Source organism: Pipra filicauda, unplaced genomic scaffold (genome assembly GCF_003945595.2).
Source record: "Pipra filicauda isolate LSUMZ 115617 unplaced genomic scaffold, ASM394559v2 scaffold24_size8852520_pilon, whole genome shotgun sequence".
In the NCBI taxonomy this organism is placed as follows: domain Eukaryota; kingdom Metazoa; phylum Chordata; class Aves; order Passeriformes; family Pipridae; genus Pipra; species Pipra filicauda.
This window is the reverse complement of record NW_024104365.1, coordinates 8,767,868-8,782,453: the sequence shown is the minus strand read 5'-3', so window position 1 is coordinate 8,782,453 and position 14,586 is coordinate 8,767,868. Positions and strand designations below refer to the sequence as shown.

At 47.8% G+C, this 14,586-nt stretch overlaps 1 long non-coding RNA gene across 2 annotated transcripts; it reads left to right on the top strand.

The window, feature by feature from the left end:
• The first annotated feature begins 1,032 nt into the window (after window positions 1-1,032).
• LOC120323392 lies at window positions 1,033-12,098 on the top strand. Of its 2 annotated transcripts, XR_005563780.1 has the most exons (5): window positions 1,033-1,682; window positions 2,848-2,948; window positions 4,337-4,545; window positions 9,420-9,540; window positions 11,503-12,098. It is a non-coding gene; the product is annotated as an uncharacterized LOC120323392 (long non-coding RNA). The 2 variants fall into 2 exon arrangements; XR_005563781.1 differs by lacking the exon at window positions 4,337-4,545.
• The last annotated feature ends 2,488 nt before the right edge of the window (window positions 12,099-14,586 follow it).

Below are 14,586 nucleotides of genomic sequence, written 5' to 3'. Positions count from 1 at the left end.
CTGTTTTGAAAACCCAAGTGTTATTATTTAGTGCCACTGCAGGACTCTCTTCCATGCTGCCTATTTTTCCTCCAAGCAGTGAGAGAAGACAATGAGGAGGATTTACCATTGCACATGGGCTGAAACTCGGTGATGCTGGGCTGTGTTGGCTGCTCACAGCTTCCCCTGCTGTGGGAATGTCATGACAAGCCCCTGGCATTTGTCTTTCAGAGCTCAGCTGATGATCCTTTGATGTTCTGCTGTGAGGGTGTTGCTGATGGATTCAGATACTTTATCTGATGCTGCAGCTCAGCTAATGGAGGGTTTGCTCTGAAAGCTCCAAATCTGCTCCCTCAGTATGTGAAAGTGCTGGCAAACAACCCAACCACTGCACTAAGTTGGGGCAACTCCTGGAATCAGTCCAGGCTGAGGATGAACAGATGGAGCAGCCCTGGGGAGAACTTTGGGTGCTGGTGGGTGAGAGGCTGGACATGCCCCGGCCATGGGCACTCCCAGCCCAGAAACCCCCCATGTCCTGGGCTCATCCCACAGCGTGGGCAGCAGGGGAGGGGAGGATTCTGCCCCTCTGCCCCCTCAGGTGAGACCCCACCTGCAGAGCTGCCTCCAGCCCTGGGGAACAACAGCACAAGGACGTGGAGCTGCTGGAGCGAGTCCAGAGGAGGCCACGGAGATGCTCCAAGGGCTGGAACCCCTCTGCTCTGGAGCCAGGCTGGGAGAGCTGGGGGTGTTCACCTGGAGCAGAGAAGGCTCCAGGGAGACCTTGGAGCCCCTTCCAGTGCCTAAAGGGGCTCCAGGAGATCTGGAGAGGGACTTGGGACAAGGGCCTGGAGGGACAGGACGCAGGGAACAGCTTCCCACTGCCAGAGGGCAGGAATAGATGGGACACTGGGGAGGAATTGTTGGCTGTGAGGGTGGTGAGGCCCTGGCACAGGTTGCTCAGAGAAGCTGTGGCTGCCCCTGGATCCATGGAAGTGTCCAAGGCCAGGTTGGATGGGACTTGGAGCAACCTGGGCTAGTGGAAGATGTCCCTGCCCATGGCAGGGGGTTGGAACTGGATGAGCTTAAGGTCCCTTCCAACCCATCCCATTCTGTGATTCCGTGACACACAGACTCACTGTGGTAAGATGTGTGTTACACCAGTCTTAAAAACACTGGTTTAGCTACTAAACTCAGGTTTGTTACAGCTTAGGGAGGTACACGCCCAGTTTCCAGGACTGCACATCCCAGTCGGTGGTGGTACCATCCAGGATGGTCTCTTTCCTGGCATGAAAAACACTGATGTGCCAGCAAAGTAAGTGCAACATTTCCTTTTGGCTTGTAGATCCTTGATGGTATGGAATAAAAACTTCCTGGCAGGAATAAGGGTTGTTTTAGAGTTTGGGCTTTTTGTTTTAAACAGAGAACTCCTTGGAGGCTTGGAGCAACCTGGGATAGTGGAAGATGTCCCTACCTATGGCAGGGAATTGGAATGAAATAGCTTTAAGGTCCCTTCCATCCCAAACCATTCCATGATTTTATGGCTTAATGAGCTGTCATCATAGACTGTCACTGCAGCTGGATCCTCATGTAGACTGGAAGAACAATTCCTTTTTTTATTTTTATTGTTTTAGGCACCAGACTGGGATTTGGGAGAGTGAAGTCCTGGTCCTGCCGCTGCCACAGGATTGCTGGTGTCATCTCAAGTGAGTCTCTTCACCAAGGAACCACAGGGATGGCACATCCCTATGGCAGGAGCTTTGCTGTGTCTCCAGGTGTCCTGAAAGGCTGGGAAGAGCTTCTTTCCTTCAGCTATCCAAGCACAGTGGGTGCAAGTTCAGCAAGGGCAGAGGGGAGCAGGATGAGACCACAAAACCCCACAGAATGTGTAGGAGGGGATGGGAGGGAGATCAAGCCTGAGGTTCTGGGAGAGGCTGTTTCTGAAAGCTTTGAACAAGCAGCACTTCTGGATGCTTCATGGGAAAGGGGAGGAAAAAGGCAGTGGTGTAGAGTGGGGAGAGTGACAGGAACAGTCTTAGAGCCACCATGGCTGCCTAGGAGAGGATGGACAGTGCTTGTCTGCTGATGGAGATTCCCAGCAGCAGAAGTCATTCCCAACAACCCTGGTCACCATCCTGGCAGTGCTCAGAGTCCCAGCATGGAGAAGTCCCTCACCACAGGCTATGCAAAGGATGCTTAGGAATTTCCAGTTTACTGTGTGTTAATAAACTGCCCCTCCTGGAGGGTGGGAATGGTCTGGGGCTTTTCTTGGTCCTGGGTGACACCATGTTAAATTTGTTGCAGTTTTGGAACTGTTTGAGGCAGGAAGAAATGGGATCAACTGCTGAGGAATCAGATCCCTCAGGGACTGGCTGCATATGTTGCTCTCCAAATCAGGAGCATCCCTAAATCTGTAACCCAGCTGCTGTTCCAGGGGGTCTGAGTGAGGGAGGTGGATAATGTGCTGTGAGGATCAAGCTGTTCCTCTTCTGAGTCAAAATCAGCCTTTTGCTGCCCTCTCTCCCTGTTTTCAGCTCCCTGGATTTCTTTCTGCTGAGAAACCTCAACACCCAGCCCAGATCCCTCTCATTATGGCCTTGAGAGGCAGAGCAGCTTGTTGGAACATGTCCTGCTCTCTTCCCTTTGATTTGCATTCCCAATATTCCCTTGTTAGTCTGTTAATGAACTTCAGGTTGGTTTTTTATGTTTGAAGTCTTTCGGACATGGATTTATATTATTTAAAAAAAAAAAAAAAAAAAATCCAGACAACAGACAAACCCACAAAACCTTAAAATCCAGATAACATGAAAAATACAAACCATACAAACTTCTCAGTTGCCTGTAACTCTCTCTCTCTCTCTCTCCATGGAGCATTTTTGGGGACATATCTTGACATGCACAGAGATTCTCTGAGCAGGACTGGAACAAGCTGCCCAGGGAAGCACTGGAATTGCCCTGGAAGTGTTCAAAAGGTATGTGGATGTGGTACTTGGAGACATGGTTTAGTCAGGGCCTTGTCAGTGCTGGGAGAACAGTTGCACTCAGTGATCTTGGAGGTCTTTTCCAACCTAATTCTAGGATACACACAGGTGAGGACTGTCATAGAATCACAGAATGGTTTGTGTTGGAAGGGACCTTAAAGATCATCTTGTTCCAACCTCATGCCGTGGGCAAGGAGACCTTCCACTATCCTAGGTTGCTCCAAGCCCTGTCCAACCTGGCTTAGTGAGCTCCAAGGCTGTGCTGACCAGAGGAAGACACCCAAGGTGTCTTTGCTGCCCACATTGGTGCTCACTGGGTGGGAGGATCACCCTCAGCTGGTTGTTGGAATGGAACATCCACGCTGCTGAGATGCCATCCACCCATCTGGGCTTGAGTTTTCTTCCCTTTAGGATTTTCTGCCTTCCCATATTGATGGTTTTACTCTTGCCCCTTGGAGCTGCTGCCATCACATTGACGTTCCTACCTCTGTCCTTGGTTTTACCTTTCTTATCTTGCAGGGCTTTGTGCTCTTTCCCACGAGCAGGCAACCTCCTGAGCTCTGGGAGGAGAGTTTTCCAGCTGGGCTGTATCAGGGAGGCCTTGGATTCCAGCTGGACCCAGAGGATGGGGTGGTTCAGGGCCAGCTTTCTGCTCACTCCATCCTGCTGATTCTATGCCAGTGTAATGCTCCAAGTGCTGGCTCGGTGCTGGAGGAAGGGAATGGTTTATGGGACCACTTCTGATCCCTTGGGGGATCTGCCATCCTGGTGTGATCCTGGTCTGGAAGAGAACTTTACTGTGTGTCTGGGGAAGGGAACAGAGCTGGGGAAGGGTCTGGAGCACCAGGAGTGGCTGAAGGAGCTGGGGGGGGCTCAGCCTGGAGAAAAGGATGCTCAGAGGGGACCTTCTGGCTCTCTGCAACAACCTGGCAGGAGGGGGGAACCGGGGGGGATCGGGCTCTGCTCCCAGGGAACAAGGGACAGGACAAGGGGAAACGGCCCCAAGTTGCACCAGGGGAGGTTCAGATTGGATATTGGAAGGAATTTCTTCATGGAAAGGACTTTTAAACATTGGAAGGGGCTGCCCAGGGAGGTGGTGGAGTCCTCATCCCTGGAGGTGTCCAAGGAATGACTGGACGTGGCACTCAGTGCTCTGGGCTGGGTGACAAGGTGGGGATCAGTCACAAGTTGGACTTGATCTTGGAGGTCTCTTCCAACCTAAATCATTCTTGGATTTACATTGACTCAGCTGAGCAGATACAGCAAAGCCCTGGGTGCTCCAAGCACATCCTTCCTGAGCTGAAAACACCCTTTTCTTCCACTCTCTGCACTCTCAGGGTCATGGGGACAACAGAATCTTTTCTTTTTTCCCTCTGCAGTATCCCAGGTGACTGTGTCTGCCCTGACTGCAGGGCTGGGCTGGATGCACAGTGCCCTTCCTTGGAGCAGCCACGGGGTCATGGTAGAGGTTCTTACTTCCCTTCCGTTTGGTGGCAGACGACTCAGCCTGGAAAAGGGATTGCTGAGGTGATGATATGATGGAAGTCTGAGATCTATTAGCCTGGAAAATCATGGAATGACAGGATAGGTAAGGTTGAAAAGGACCACTGGAAGTCATTTCACTGGAAGCAATTCTTCCCTGTGAGGGTGGTTTGGGCCTGGCACAGGTTGCCCAGAGAAGCTGTGGCTGCCCCATCCCTGGAAGTGTCCAAGGCCAGGTTGGATGGGACTTGGAGCAACCTGGGCTAGTGGAAGGTGTCCCTGCTCATGACAGGGGGATGGAACAAGGTGGGGTTTTTAAGTCCCTTCCAACCCAAACCATTCTATGATAATAAAGGGAACGTTTACTCACAAGGTTTGTTTTAAGCATGAATGAGAAAAGGTGTGTTCATGGATTTTCTGATAGTACTGGAAGCTTCAGCTGGAAGTTCCCTGTTTGATTAAAGTAACTTCGAGGATTGCTAAAAACATTTGAGTTTAATTTAATTTTTAAAATAACATTTCAGTCTGGCTACATTTTACTCCCTTAACAGCAAGTGTCCAAGGTCAGGTAGGATGGGACTTGGAGCAACCTGGTCTATTGGAAGGTGTCCCTGCCCATGGCAGGGGGGTGGAATGAGATGATCTTTAAAGTCCCTTCCAACCCATGGAATGCATGACTCTGTGGAGTCCAACCCGGCTGCTGGTGGCCTGTGAGACGGCACAGAGTGTCAGATGACCCTTTAATTTGACTTTTTTTGGCAGATTCTGTTCAATCTGTAGCAGACAGAGCGACACTGCTGACACTCCGCGGCTTTGCCTCTCCAAGGGCATTAACTGCACTTTTTCAAGGCTCTGCAGTGGAACAAGAGACTGCTTTGTGTTTATTTTCCTCCTGAAGCTTTCCCTCTTTTCAAGAGGGACAGCTGTTTTGGTGAATGGTGCTTAACAGTCCTTTCAAACTCAGTTAGGCACTTGAGAGCCAGGAGTTGTGAGCACTCGGCTTCCATAGCCAGCAAAGGATTTTCCCCTCTGTTATAGCACGATTTTCCAAGATTTCTACACTCTGTGAGCTGAGTTTTTAGTTACTGGCCATTTGTTCGTGTCTGGAAGCTTTGGAAATAGTGGCCAGCCCTGCTTTGTTTGCTCTCTGAACTTTGAACGATTTCATTCAGCATTTTGTAAGAGGTGAAAAAAAGTAAAATTAAAAATAAAATAATAAAATTAAAAACTAGAATTAAAAATAAAATTAAAAAATAAAATTATAAAATAAGCAGGCTCTGCCCCAACCCTGAACTGATTCATGTCTTATATTCACAGCAAATTCCAGGGATTTTTTTGTTGGCGGGCTTGACAACAAACCATCCCTGCGTTTAAACAGTGAAGCCTGAGTGCTTTATCCTTTTGTCTCAGTGCATATCAGGGCCCAGTGTTTGTGTAGGGTCTCCTCCTGCCCCGGAGCTGTGCCCGGGTCCTGCCCAGCCAGGCGGGAAGGGATGTGATTAATCCCTGTCAGACGCAGTTGGCTCTACCTCTGATCTCCGGGCTGGGGAGATCTCTGTGTGTGCACTGGAGGGTTTTATTTTGCTTAGCAGAGCTCTCTGAAAGGTTTTCCCCTGATACTTTAATGTTCATCTTTGTCCTGAATGAAAATTAAGACCTAAATATATTTTTTTTTTTTTTGTATTACACCCTTTTCCCTTGATTTAGTCGAGCTCCACAGAGTATTTCCTGGAGGTACCTTTAACAAAAACATTTTTAATATTTCAGGATTCCTTTTTTTGGGCTGCTGAGCTGAAGATTCCAGCTCAGTGAGCTGTACCTTCAGAGGGGCCTGGGATAGTTCATGTGTCATATTTTCATGCTCTGGGCTCCTGCCCAGGAGCTTCCATGACACACAGAGCTGAGCTGGCTTCAGGAAGTGTGTAACAAGGACCAGGCTGGTCAGAGCAAAGGTACCAGCACCTCCAGCAACCATAATCTATGGATATTTAAGGAGAGATTATAGGCAATGGGACCAGAGCAACCTGGTCTAGTAGAAGGTGTCCCTGCCCATGGCAGGGGGTTGGAACAAGATGATCTTTAAGGTCCCTTCCAACCCAAACCATTCTAGGGATATTTCCCAGACTCCAGACTTTTATTTAAGGAGAATGAAAATTGAATTATTTAGGCAAAACCGCCTTTTTGTCCCCAAGGAGGATTTTTTTTAAATTTTTTTTTTTTTTTGCTGAGATTGCTCTTTCCCTGGATGGAAAATTCCCAACCTGCTTGAGTTGGCAAGCTCTGGTTTTCAGCTAAAGCATATGCTGATGTATGTTTATATCTTGCTGCAACAAAAAGCTGTGGATAAATCAAGAGCTGAAGGCAGCAGGCAGTTCCCTTCCCCATCCCAACAATCCTCATCTTGCCAGTGGGAGGGTGGAAAAATGGCAATTACAGTTCAGTCTGCAGGAAAATGACAGCAAAACTATACTAATGAAATAAAATATAATTCCAGCTTTATTGTCTGTCCTACAGATAATACTGTAAATTCAGGAAGAATTTCTTCATGGAAAGGGTTGTCAAACATTGGAAGAGGCTGCCCAGGGAGGTGATGGAGTCTCCATCCCTGGAAATGTCCAAGGAAAGACTGGACGTGGCACTCAGTGCTCTGGGCTGGGTGACAAGGTGGGGATCAGTCACAGGTTAGACTTGAAGATCTAGAAGGTCTTTTCCATCCTAAGTGATTCTATGAAATGCAAAAAGATCCAGAAAATCTGACCTGCAGCACCTCTTGCCTCAGAGATGTCACATAAGAAGAAGGAATAACCTGCTTTTATTTCAATAAAAGGACTATTAAATTCCAAGAACAAAGTTTGCAGCCTCATCATGCTACATTATAGTGATTATCCACTAGCACTGGCTGGAAAATGGAATTCCTAAATGCTTTTGCCTCTCCCTGGCTCGTAACATGATGCCTTATTACCCTCCAGCAAAGGCAAGGAATTCTTAGGCAGATTTTTCCCTGGCACCCTGCAAAAGCTCCTGCTGGCTGCTCCATGGGCTGGACAGCTGGGAGAGGCTGGAGAGGCTGCCTGCCTGTTCCTGGAGCATCCAGCACACTCCCAGCTCCTGAAAAATGGTTTTGCAGCTGTGGAAAGGGCTCTGGTTTGCAGAGATGGCCGGTTTGGATTTAATTTTAAATGCATTTCGACTTTTCTGTCCTGACATTCCCCTCTGGAATCTCCCGTCAGAACCAGCTTTATTTTAGAGTGTGAGTTTTGAGGTTAATTGATCAGGACACTTGAGGGATGAGGGATTTAAGTCCCTGAGACCTGGCAGATTTCATGGAATGCCTGGATGTGTTTTTAGCAGGCTTTTCTCAGGGTGGTTCATGGAGGTTGCCCTGTTCAAGAGCAATGAAACCCAGTGTTTCCCTGGACCATTTTGAGCTACAGACTTCCAGTACCTAAAGGGGGCTTCCAAGAAGGCTGGAGAGGGACTTTCATGAGGGTGTGGAATTACAGGACAAGGGGGAATGGATTCAAAATGAAGGTAGGTTTAGATTAGATATTAGAAAAAAATTCTGTGAGGATGGGGAGGCCCTGGCACAGGTTGCCCAGAGAAGCTGTAGCTGCCCCCAGATCCCTGGAAGTGTCCAAGGCCAGGTTGGACAGGGCTTGGAGCAACCTGGGGTAGTGGAAGGTGTCCCTGCCCATGGCAGGGGGTTGGAACTGGATGATATTTAAGGTCCCTTCAAACCCAAACCACTCAGTGATTTCGATTCCACACTGAGCAGTTGTGAATCAACTCCCAGATCTGGCAAGTCACACATTTTACAGGGTTTGACCCCTGACAGGAAAGCTTTTTGTTATGTTATCGGGTGAAACCTGAGTCCTTTTCATAAACTCACTCTTTGTACTCCAAAGTCTATTTAACAAAATTGTGCTCAGTAAATAGAGTTGGGAAAGTGACCTTTCACTCATTACAGGATTTTCCTTCTCTGCTTTGTTTCTCAGCTTTTTAGGAAGCTGCATCATTGCATTGACAGTGAAGCAAAGTTAGAAAAACCACAGCACAAAGATGTTTTTCCAAAACCTGACTTGCATTCTGTGCTTTCCAAATGCAGAGCTGTGGGGTTTGGGTCAATACTCGGTGCCAAACACCCTCTGTAATTAGCAGGAACACAAACTAGTGAAATGGTCCTGAGAGACCACATCTACAGGGAGCTTGTGATGTCAACCTTGCACTGAGGTGCCTTGTCACTCCTGCCTGTGAGGAAGGGACGGGGGTAATGCAGAACCTTTCCTGCACAATAAATGCAATTATAAAAAAGGGGAAGAATTGCCCTTTTAATCTGAGAGCTGTGTGCTCACCAGGTGAAAAGATTGCATATGCTGACGCTTTAGCCCAGAAACTCTAATCCATCTTCAACGAGTGTAAACCACCACAAAAAAAACCCCACAGCAGACCATTCCTTCTGGATCAGATGGTCATTTCCCGTTTTCTTGGTTTCTCGGCTTTTTAGGAAGTTGCATCATTGCGTTGACAGTGAGGCAAAGTTACAAAAACCACGGCACAAAGATGTTTTTTCAAAACCTGACCTGCATTCTGTGCTTTCCAAACCTTCTCCTCCCCAGCATCAGGGGCTCCATCCATACACAAAGGCTGTTAGGGTGGTCTCTTTGCTCTTGGCCGAGCATCCCAACAACTGTGGGGTTGCCTCAGGGTGGTGCAGCAGATGCTGCACTGTTGGGGTTGAAAAATCCTTCCCATCAAAACCCTTTTCTCCTGCAACATCTGCTCACCTCAGAGACCTGGGGGAGCTTGTTTTCATACCAGCTTTTGTGTTGTTTAGAGGACACAGACCTTTGGGAAAGCAGGCCATGATTTACTGTGAACAAACTCTCTCCTGCTGACCTGGGAGTGTTTGATCTGCTCATGCTTAGATTGGAAACTCATCCTTGTCATTAGCTGCACTAATTATGCATCTTGTTTCCATAGCCTACTTGAAGTGAATCCCCGTGTGGAAACCTGCTCTGTGAAGGCCAGTGAGGAAGGAAGGAAAATGGATGTTCTGTGCACCCCAGACACGTTGGTGAATCCAGTTCTGCAAAACCGACTGGTGAGGGTTTATAACCTTTCCCTTCTGCCTTTGTTTCTAGCTGTGGTTATTCATTTTTGTTACAAGGACGAATATTTTGCCTTTATAGAAGGTGTGAAGGGCAGAGAGTTTGGCTGAAACTTACTGTTTCTGTCCTTAGTCTTCCATGTGGTGTTTTTAGCACTGCTGGAAAACTGGAAAAGTCATCATAGAATGGTTTGGGTCGGAAGGGACCTTAAAGCTTATTTAGTTCCAGCCCCCTGCCAGGGGCAGGGACACCTTCCACTAGACCAGGTTGCCCAGGGCCATGTCCAACCTGGCCTTGTCACCAAAAGAAGTGAAAGTCACTTTAAATTACAGCACTGCCCCCTGTGAGCTCCCTGTATCCACTCTGAGGTGTGAAATCCCTGCTTGAGGGCAGGTGACAACTTGCTGTGGATTTCTTAGCAACATTATGGCCTCTGCACAGGCAGATGTCCATGGAGGGTGTGACTCAGGGCCTGATTTTTCCCTCAGAAGTCCCTCATTCCCCTCAGTTAAATCATTGTTATGTTTGGGATGCTTCCTTCATCCATTTTGTTTGCTTAGATGTGAAGGTGCAAGGCAGTGCATAAATGGGGAAGTATAGGAGAGTGTTCAGGGAACAAACGAAGCTGTTTTCTTCCCCAAAATAACAAATGTATCCCTTGGAGATCCAGGAATCCCTGCTGGCTGGTTGCAGTGCAGGTCGGGACTTCTAGAGGGCTGTGTACTTCAGAACTCCAATCAGTGGCTTTTTTGGGTACATTCTCAGGATAAACACTCATTATTTTACGTGTTTATTGGAGAAGCAGCAAGGAATGGTGAGAGATCCAGGTGCTAAAACTGAAGAGAGCAGGTGGGTGAGACAGGATCCACTCAACACATCTCTGCTGATGGATCTGACCTGACCTGCTCTTAAATCTCATAGCAACATAACTCTGCTCCCTCTCTAGGTGACCTTCCCAGGACTTCCTTACAGCCAGAAGTTGGTGCTAATGACTAATCTTGTCACTGTTTGAGCACGTGCCTTCAAAATCAATATATTTGAGGTTTTTTGTTGTGGTGGTGGTGGTGCTTCACACTGTAAGATTGTCCCCTTTTCACCTCTAGCCACTTCTGCTCTTCACAGGGCTGTTTCCTTCCCTTTTTCCCATTTTTTTGATAATTCTTGTTGCTGTGGACTGTCCTTAATTGTGTCTCATCCCTCTTTAATACCTGGACATGGCACTCAGTGCTCTGGTCTGGTTGACAAGGTGGTGATGGGTCAAAAGTTGGACTCGATGATCTTGGAGGTCTTTTCCAACCTTAATGATTCTGTGATTGTAGAACCAATCACCACGAGGGTGGAAATTAGAACTTTGGATATAAAAGAGAGCAGATTGTTTATCTGCCATCAGTGCATGAGCAGAATTCCCATGTGTCCTGAGGGGAGCTGCCCTTGCAGGATTGTTATTCCCTGATCACAGAAAGATGTTGATTATAAGAAAACAGCAACACAGAAGCACCTGGGGAGCACTGGAGGCTTTAATCTGGTCCATTGCAGCGCAAGAATTTCTCTTTACTGTGATTGCAGTCCCCAAGGTGTGAGCACCCAGTGCTGGAGTTAAACCTCCTGCAGAGGCTCTGCCTCCTCTGAGAGGCCTTTCAGGCAGGGATCTCACACGTAGTGTGATCTCCAGGTGGGAGATGCCCCCAGCAGAGGCATTCCTCCTCCACAGCCTACCTGGAGGGCCAACACCTGTGTTTTCACTTTGCTGGAGCTCACGGAGAGGGGAGTGATGCCAGGGGAATGTATTTAAAAACAAACCATCTGTGGTTCACACAGTGCTTCACCCCTCATTAGAATAAAAAAAAATAAATAGACAAGACAAATCTAATTGAACCAAAGATCATCAAGCTAATTCTTTTAATTAAAAAAATAATTACTTCTAACTAAAATCTTCCCCTTTTTTCTTCTCCAAGGAAGCAGCAACCCAGTGTGACACACATGTTTGGGTGCAGAAGCGACGCCAGTCACTCACAGAGGGAAGATGAGACCTGGCTGTGATCAGTGTGAGGTTCTCCTGTGCTGCCAACTCGATGTGACACCTCCCTGTGCCTGGGCACAGCCCGTGTCACATCTGCTGGGGATGATGAGCATCAGCATCAAACCAGTTCAGCACCACAGGGAGAAGATGTTTCTTCTTTTCACATCCTGTGTGGCTGAGCTGTCACATCAAGGCCAAGTTCAGTCTCCCTCCCTGGTGACTCTTTGTGGATGTTGTGGCACATGTGGACACAACAGGAGCTTGGACATGTTGCTCATCAGGGCTGAGGGACATAAGGGCGTATAAAATCCAGGCAAAACTCCACTTCCTTATTAATCTGTCTCTGGGCAGTGGCAAAAGCTTGTGGAAAACACAGGAATACAGCCTGGTATACCTTTGTGGGCCTCCCTTGTAGTGGGCCTACAAGGAATTTGGAGAAGGAGCCTTTGTCAGGAACTGTGGTGACAGGACAAGGAGTAATGGGTTCAAACTGAAAGAGGGGACATTTAGGTTGGATATATGAAAGAAATTCTTCCCTGTGAGGGTGGTGAGGCCCTGGCAAAAGTTGCCCAGAGAAGCTGTGGCTGCCCCATCCCTGGAAGTGTTCAAGGCCAGGTTGGATGGAGCTTGGAGCAACCTGGGATAGGGAATGTGTCATGACTGCAACTCATCACGGATTCACAGAATGGGTCAGGTTGGAAAGGACCACAGTGGGTCACCTGGTCCCACCTCCTTGCTCAAACAGGGCCATCCCAGAGCACACGGCACAGGATTGTGTCCTCACAGTTCTCGAATATCTCCAGTGAGGGGACTCCACCCCCTCTCTGCTCAGTGCTCAGTGACAATCTGCTCAGTGCTCAGTCACTGCACAGCAAAGAAGTTCTTCCTCGTGTTCAGGTGGAACTTCCTGGGCATCAATTCCTGCCTGTGCCTCTTGTTCCTCATTGCTGGGCCCCCCTGAGCAGAGCCTGGTCCATCCTCTGCCCCCTCCCTGCAGACACTGACATGGATGAGGTCCCCTCTCAGTGTCTCTCCTCGAGGCTGAACAGCCCCAGCTCCCTCAGCCTTTCTTTGTAAGGGAGATGCTCCAGTCTCCTCATCATCTTTGTCACCCTTCACTGGACCTGCTCCAATAGCTCCATGTCTTTCTTGCACTGAGGAGCCCAGAATTGGACACAGAACTCCAGATGTGCCTCACCAGGGCTGAGCAGAGAGGCAGGATCCCCTCCCTGACCTGCTGGCAATGCTCTTCCTAATGGTCGGTGACACTGCTGGCTCATGGACATCTTGTTGTCCACCAGGACCTCCAGGTCCTTCTCAGAGCAGGTTGGTCCCCAGGCAGATGGAAAATTCTTCTACCTCCAAGAAAGAATTCTTAAAGGGGTCCAAGAGCACACTTCTGAGAGTTATAATGGCAGAAAGGGGTTTGAGTATTCAAAAAACCAGAAGATCCAGAGCCCCATCATGATGATAGAAGGAGAAAGTCCTCTAAGACCAGAATCTACTGTGATAATTAATGATGGCAAAACTTCAGGAATAAATAAAGAATTAGACATTTGCCTTCCTACAAGGAGGAAGATGAAAAAGCAAAAGCTGGAAGGTGTTTTATCTCCTCTCTTCCCCACTGTGAACAATTTAAGACCTGTTTATGGGCAGGAACTAAGCGAGATGGAAAGAGTATTATCTACAGAACACTGTGAAATTCAACAGACTTCAGAAAACACAGGCAACGTTTCAAAAAATATGGTTAAATGGGAACTCCACGTCAAAAGAGGAGGTTGGTTTGCCTTCCAGGAGCACCTTCAGATTCAAAGTACTGTAGAGAGGGAGGGTAAACGTGACTCAAGCACAAATAATTTTTAAATTAGGGACTGATAAGCTCAGCACCACACAAAAAAGGCTCTATTGTGTGAATAATAATCAGTTGGGTCCAGCAAACGGACATGACCTGAACTTCACAAATATAATTACTGCACTGGGCTTCCTTGTGCCTCAGTGTTATGCTTATAATAAATGGCTTTGAAAAACAGCATTTTTATAGAGAGTGGTTTGTTTGCAAAGCTCTGTGGGCTCCTGCTCTGCTCCTTGCTGTGCTGAGGCAGGTTTTGCTCATCATCAGGGAACCCAACTAAGAGCATAAAAGCAACCACAGCAAACCAAGCAAAGATCATCCCAGTCCAGTTTCTTTGTCTCTACCAGCAGCTCTTTCCCTACAAAACTCTCACAGACCTCTGTGATCTTCAGCTGAAGGACTTTCTGAACCAGACACCTGCACACTCAGTATATTCACAGTCACTCCTCATTAAGGTTTTTCTCCTCCACAAACTCAACCCATGTGCTTTTGAAACTCAGGTGAGTGTGTAGCATCCACACTGGATAATGTCCCTCCTTCCTATGTAATTTTGTGCCCTCTAATTACAGTAGCTAAGCTGTTACATAACAATCTCAACCTCCCTGCCAAGGGGTGGAATTCATAAGCAGGAGGGAACGGAAAAAAAAGAGCTTATAAACACCTCTGTGGCAAAGCTAATCTTATCTCAAAGCCTTTGTTCCTTGGGAGTTAATGTTTGGGGTTGTGAAAGATAGATGTGTTTGGAATAAGGGGAAAAAACATGTAGTAACATTGTTTGCTGGAAGTACAGCTCAGCAGAAGGAAGGTCTTTGCACAAATGCTGTTGACAATGAGGATCAACTCAGGGAAAGGAAGATTTGATCAACTTCTGTCTGAAGACTTGCTGTGGTCCATCAAATCACTGATCCATCAAACACAGAGTTCTGTTTGCCCTCATCTTGTCCCCTTTGTCCTTCAGAGGACATCCTACTGATCCCTAACTCTGCTCCCCTGAGAAGGGGAACAACACACAAACTACCCCTTCTGGTAGCACCTTACGTTGTCAGAAGTCACCTCCCTCAGCCAGAAACAGCAGAAGAACCTAAATGGCCTTCAAGGTCCCTTCCAACCCTAACCATTCTATGATTATAACCATGATTTAGGATTGGGATTCCCATATCAGGCCCT